The following is a 6740-nucleotide window of genomic DNA, read 5'->3' as shown; positions in this document are numbered from 1 at the left end:
AAGATTGGTTTTTATCACCCATTCGTGACTGCCCTTGAGATGTTAGTGGTGTGCCAACTTTTAGAAACGTGGTCCCTGGGTGTTTGTGCTGTTAGGGTGGGAGCTTCAGGATTTTGATTCAGTGAGTGAATGGTATACATGTCCAACACAGGATAGTGTGTGATCGGAGGTCATGATTACCCACACACCTTGCTGCATTTACTTAAGTACTAACAGTGAGAACACCTTGAAGGAAATTGTGAAACAAATTGAAATGGCTGAAGGCTGTGTAAGGCAGTTCGATAAAAACGTGTCTATTTTCTGGTCAAATATGTATCACCTCAAATCCTAGATCTGAGTGCAGATCAAAATAATCCAGGAAATGGGTTGGTGTGACTGAAGCATAAAGAGATATGTCATTTACCATTTCTCAAATTCTACTCACATAACTCATTAAAGTAGTTTAGATCAGTATGTAAATAGAGTGATAGGTTTGGCCGAAAAACTGCTTCATTGTGCATGCATTTCTTTTCTCTCTCGTACTCCCCACTAAATAGACACACAAAATATAAAATTTATCCTCTGGAGAGCATAGAAACACTGAAAATACAGATTGCAATGAAAATAAATAAGCAATGCAATTATGCAAGGAATCAGAAGTGTCAGGGATACAGGGAAGAATTAAAATTTAATTATTAGAGATGCAATTACTGACAAAATGGTGCATCCACCTCAATGGTGCAAATAGCTTTCTGCACTTTAATCGCAGATATAAGAGTAAGATTGTTTAATTTTGAAGACATGAAGTGTAAACATATCTTATTTTGATTTTCTTAATATTTAGATGTTCTGATGTCCACTTATAGTCAAACTTGCTGCGGCACAGAATGAGGCTATTCAGCCCTTTGAGGCCATGCCATACTTAGTACAGAAAATTTTTTTTCTATTCATTTGTGGGATGTGGGCATCACTGGTTGGCCAGCGTTTCTTGCCCATTCCTAGTTGCCTTTGAGAAGGTGGTGGTGAGCTGCCTTCTTGAACCGCTGCAGTCATCCTGCTGTGGGTTCACCCACAATGCTATTAGGGAGGAAATTCCAGGATTTTGACCCAGCAACAGTGAAGGAACAGCGATATATTTCCAAATGAGGATGGTGAGTGACTTGGAGGGGAACTTGGAGGTGGTGGTGTTCCCATATGTCTGATGCCCTTGTCCTTCTAGATGGAAGTGGTCATGGGTTTGGAAGATGCTGTCTGAGGATTTTTGATTAATTTTTGCAGTGCACCTTGTAGATGGTACACACTGCTGCTACTGAGCGTCAGTGGTGGAGGGGGTGAATGTTTGTGGATGTAGTGCAATCAAGCAAGCCGCTTTTTCCTGGATGGTGTCAAGTTTCTTGAATGTTGTTGGGGCTGCACCCATCCAGGCAAGTGGGGAGTATTCCATCACACTCCTGACTTGTGCCTTGTAGATAGTGGACAGGCTTTGAGGAGTCAGGAGGTGAGTTACTTGCCGCAGTATTCCCAGCTCCTGGCCTGTTCTTGTAGCCACTCTGTTAATGTGGTGAGTCCAGTTGAGTTTCTGGTCAATGGTAACCCTCAGGATATTGATAGTGGGGGATTCAGTGATGGTAACACCACTGAATATCAAGGGACAGTGGTTAGATTGTCTCTTATTGGTGATGGTCATAGCCTGGCATTTGTGTGGCGCGAATGTCACTTGCCACTTATCAGCCCAAGCCTGGAATTGTCCAGATCTTGTTGCATGTGAACATGGACTGCTTCAGTATCTGGGGAGTCACGAATGGTGCTGAACATTGTGCAATCATCAGCGAACATCCCCACTTCTGACATTATGATGGAGGGAAGATCATTGATGAAGCAGCTGAAGATGGTTGGGCCTAGGACACTACCCTGAGGAAATCCTGCAGAGATGTCCTGGAGCTGAGATGACTGACCTCCCACAACCACGACCATCTTCCTATGTGTCAGGTATGACTCCAACCACTGGAGTGTTTGCCCCTTGATACACATTCATTCTGGTTTTGCTAGGGCTCCTTGATGCCATACTCGGTCGAATACAGCCTTGATTTCAAGGGCTATCACTCTCACCTCACCTCTGAATTCAGCTCTTTTGTCCATGTTTGAACCAAGGCTGTAATGAGATCAGGAGCTGAGTGGCCCTGGCAGAACCCAACCTGGGCGTCACTGAGCAGGTTATTTCTGAGAAGGTGCTGCTTGAAAGTGCTGTTGATGACACTTTCCATCACTTTACTGATGGTTGAGAGTAGGCTGATGGGGCAGTAATTGGCCGGGTTGGATTTGTCCTGCTTTTTGTGTACAGGACATACTTGGGCAATTTTCCACATTGTCGGATAGATACCAGTGTTGCAACTGTACTGGAACAGCTTGGCTGGGGGAGCAGATATATCTTATATATCCCCCTGAATACCATTTAAATTTTTGTTTCTGTTTTTTGTGGGGAGTATGAAGGAGAAAATGCATGCATACTCAATAAAGCAATTTTCAACCAAGCCTATTGCTCTAATTACATACCGATCTACGCAATTTCAATGAGTTATGTGAGTGGAATTTGAGAAATGGTAAATGACATACCTCTTTATTGCTTGAGTTATGCCACTCATTTCCTGGATTATTTTGACCTGCGTTCAGGTTTAGGTGCTAATTCAAAACAAAATTAGAAGAAAATTAAAATAAACATTTGTTTCTGAATTGCTTCTACAATACATTCCAGTTCTACAAGAATATATTCATAAAAAATTGTTAAAAAAAATGCAGTATTTAATAAAAACTGTAATGGCCGAATAGGGGTTCCAATATAGCGAATACTGGAAATGTTGTTTGAATTTGGCTGAGTTAACACACAAGTGCAGCGGGTAATCAGGAAGGCTAAGGGAATATTGGCCCTTATTTCAATGGGGTTGGAGTATTAGAGTAGGGATATCTTACGGCAACTGTACAAGCTGTTGGTGAGACCACGTCTAGAGGATTGTAACAAAAACAAAGCTGATGGAAAAGCTCAGTAGGTCTGGCAGCATCTGTGAAGGAAAATGCAGAGTTAATGTTTCGGGTCGGTGACCCTTCTTCAGAACTTCCTCTGGAGGACTGTGAGCAGTTTTGGTCACATTATTGAAGGAAAGGTATCGTTTCATTGGAGGCACTTCAGAGAAGGTTTGTTAGGATGATCCCCAGTATGGAGGGATTGTTTTACCAGCAAAGGCTAAATAGGTTGGGACTGTACTCACCGAAGTTTAGAAGAATGAGAGGTGATCTCATTGAAATCTATAGGATTCTTAAAGGGCTTGATAGGCTAAGTATTAAGAGAATGTTTTCCCTCATTGTAGATTCTAGGACCAGAGGGCATAGTTGCAGAATAAAGGGGTCCAATTTAAGACTGAGGTGAGGGGGAATTTCTTCTCTCAGAGGGGTGAGTGTCTTTGAAACTCCTTGTCACAGAGAGCTGTGAGGGCAGAGTTCTTGTTTACATTTAAGGCTGAGACAGATTGATTTTTGATCAGTTTGTGCATCCAGGGTTACACAGGAAAGTGGATGTCAGGAATGTTGGGATCAGGCGTGATCCGACTGAAGGTGGAACAGGCTTGAGGGGCCTATTCCTGCTTCAATTTCTTATGGCTAAGGCTGATATAGTACTTCAATATCCAGTAGTTTATCTAAGTATTAGATATTTAGATATCTAATATTTTATTAGATATAAATGTGGGCATTTTACTTGAATACCCTGAATCAACAAAGCAGCTATAATTAAACTTTCTGTTCTGCAAATGTGCAGGACTCTACCATAATAATTGATAAGTGTTACATTTTATATCTGTATATGTTTCCAAATTTAAGGGCTTCCTCTTTCGGCATGGGAAGGCTGTGTACTGCAATGATGTGCAACCAGTCGCAGGATCATTGAGATAAAAGCAAAATACTGGAGATGCTGGAAATTTGAAACAAGCACAGGAAATGTGGAGAAACTCTGCAAGTCTGGCAGCAGAGAGAAAAACAGTTAATGTTTTGCATCCAGTATGACTCTTCTTCAGAACTGAAAGTTGTTGGAATTTTTAAAATATTTTTGAGAGAAGTGGAGAAGAAGCAGGGAAACAGATGGCATAGGGGCCCAGTGCAAAAGACAAAGGGGTTGTGAAAGAGAAAGAGAAAATGTGTGTGATTTAAGGTGTGATAAGGAGAAAATGGGTCCTCGTTAGAATCATACAGTTCAGAAGAAGCCCTTTTACACTGCTATCTACACAAGAGATAACAATGTGTGGAGCTGGAGGAACACAGCAGGCCAGGCAGCATCAGAGGAAAAGGAAAGTTGACGTTTCAGGTCGGGACCCTTCCTGCTCCTCTGATGCTGTGTTCCTCCGGTTCCACACTTTGTTAACTCTGACTCCAGGATCTGCAGTTCTTGCTATCACTATCTACACAAGTCCCACTTTCCCACACTAGGCCAGTAGTACTTGAATGTTATGGCATTTCAAGTGTTCATCCAAGTGCTTTTTAAAGGTTGTGAGGTTACCTGTCTCAATGACCCTCCAGTGACAGTGCATTCCAGATCCCCATACCACCGTCTCGGTGAAAAAGCTTTTCCCAAATCCCCTCTAAACATCTTGCCTTTCACACTTGTTACAGACCCTTCAACAAAGGGGAATAACTGCTTTCTATCCACCTTTTCTGTGCCTCTAATAATTTTATTTGGCTCAATCAGGAACCCCCAACCCTCTCAGCTCTAAAGAAAATGATCCGAGCATTCTGAAGAAGGGGTCACTGCACTTGAAATGTTAACTCTATTTTCTCTCCACAGATGCTGCCAGACCTGCTGAGTTTCTTCAGCAATTTCAGTTTTTGTTTCAGATTTCCAGCATCCGCAATTTTTTGTTTTATTAACCTGAGCTTATCCAGCCTCTCTTCATCATTGAAATGTTCCATTCCAGGCAACATCCTGGTGAATCTCCCTTGTATCCCCTTCAGTGCAAATGCTTTGTCCCCATAGTGTAGCGACAAACACTGCACATAGTACTCGAGCTGTGGAATAACCAAAGTTCTGAACAACTTCAACATAATGACCCTCTTCTTATGATCTTTGCCTCAACTGATAAAGATGTGTCCCCATATGCCTTCTTAACTACATATCAACCTATTCTCTTCAGGACAAGCATCCCAAGATCCTTGTGTTCCTCTGAGCTTCCCAATGTCCTGTCATTCTTTGTCTTATTACTTCTTCCAAAGTGCATCACCTCAGATTTATCAACAAAGTAAACAAGACACAAGCAAGACAAGATGGTGGCGGGAGTAGGGAAGAATGTAAGAAAAATGAAGAGGAGGAGCATTTGGGTTGTTATATTTTCAGATACCACTGGTGCCAGAGTATAGCATTCTGGTTTGGATAGTTCACTGTCACTAATTCTCCTTTCTCTACTGTTTTAAAATATAGACCAATTAGTCAAATTAGAATTGATAGCTCCTAAGGGGCACAGTAACAAAAATTAAAAACTCCAAATGAAACTTTTAAGTTAAAATTAAAATAACATTTTTGGGAATTTTGATGCACCCCAGCCCCTGTGGTGCCCACTGATCAGAAAAGACTCCTCCTTCCTCTAAGCTGCATCTAGAATCTGTCTAATTAACATTGGTAGAGGATAAACCACTGGTGAACCTAAAGAGAAGAGGCACCTGTCTCACATAACATGGTTAATTTCATGATGGCATCTGTGGAGAGAGAAACAGAATTAACATTTTGAGTCCAGCTGATGAATTGTTTCCAGAACTGAAATGTATTGGAAAGTTATATTTATATCTTATATTAAATTAATATGCTTGCCTTCATTGCTCAGAGCTTTGAGTATAGGAGTTGGGACGTAATGTTGAGGTTGTATAGGATGTTGGAGGTCTCTTCTGGAATACTGTGTCCAGCTCTGTTCACCCTGCTATCGAAGGATATTATTAAGCTGGAGAGGATTTGGAAAAGATTTACCGGGATGTTGCCGGGAATGGAGGTTTTGAGTTATAAGGTGAGGCTGGATGGTTTGGGACTGTTTTCACTGGAATGTAGCAGGTTGAGAGGTGACCATTTAGAGGTTTATAAAATAAGAAGGATACAGATAAAGTGAATGGCAGGTGTCTTTTCCCTAGGATGGGGTATTTCATGACTAGGGGGCATATTTTTAAGGTGAGAAGAGAAAGATTTTAAAAAGACATGAGGGGCAACTTTTTTTACAGAGAGGATGATTTGTGTATGGAATGAACTTCCAGAGGAAGTAGCGGATGTAGGTATATTTACAATGTTTAAAAGGCATTTGGATAAGTTTATGGATAAGAATTGTTAGGAGGGATATGAACTAAACTAAGACAACAAGGTGCAGAGCTGGATGAACACAGCAGGCCAAGCAGCATCATAGGAGCAAAAAGGCTGACGTTTCGGGCCTAGACCCTTCATCAGAAATGGGGGAGGGGAAGGGGGTTCTGAAATAAATAGGGAGAGAGGGGGAGGCGGATATAAGATGGATAGAGGAGAAGTGGAGAGGAAACAGACAGATCGAAGAGGCAGGGATGGAGCTAGTAAAGGTGAGTGTAGGTGGGGAGTTAGGGAGGGGATAGGTCAGTCCAGCTCGTCCCCGCCTCCCTAACCTGTCCTTCCTCCCACCCATCCCCTCCTCCCACCTCAAGCCGCACCCCCATCTCCTACCTACTAACCTCATCCCGCCCCCTTGACCTGTCCGTCCTCCCTGGACTGACCT

This window comes from Rhincodon typus, chromosome 29, assembly GCF_021869965.1.
Source record: "Rhincodon typus isolate 14 chromosome 29, sRhiTyp1.1, whole genome shotgun sequence".
NCBI lineage: Eukaryota > Metazoa > Chordata > Chondrichthyes > Orectolobiformes > Rhincodontidae > Rhincodon > Rhincodon typus.
This window is presented reverse-complemented; position numbering follows the sequence as displayed.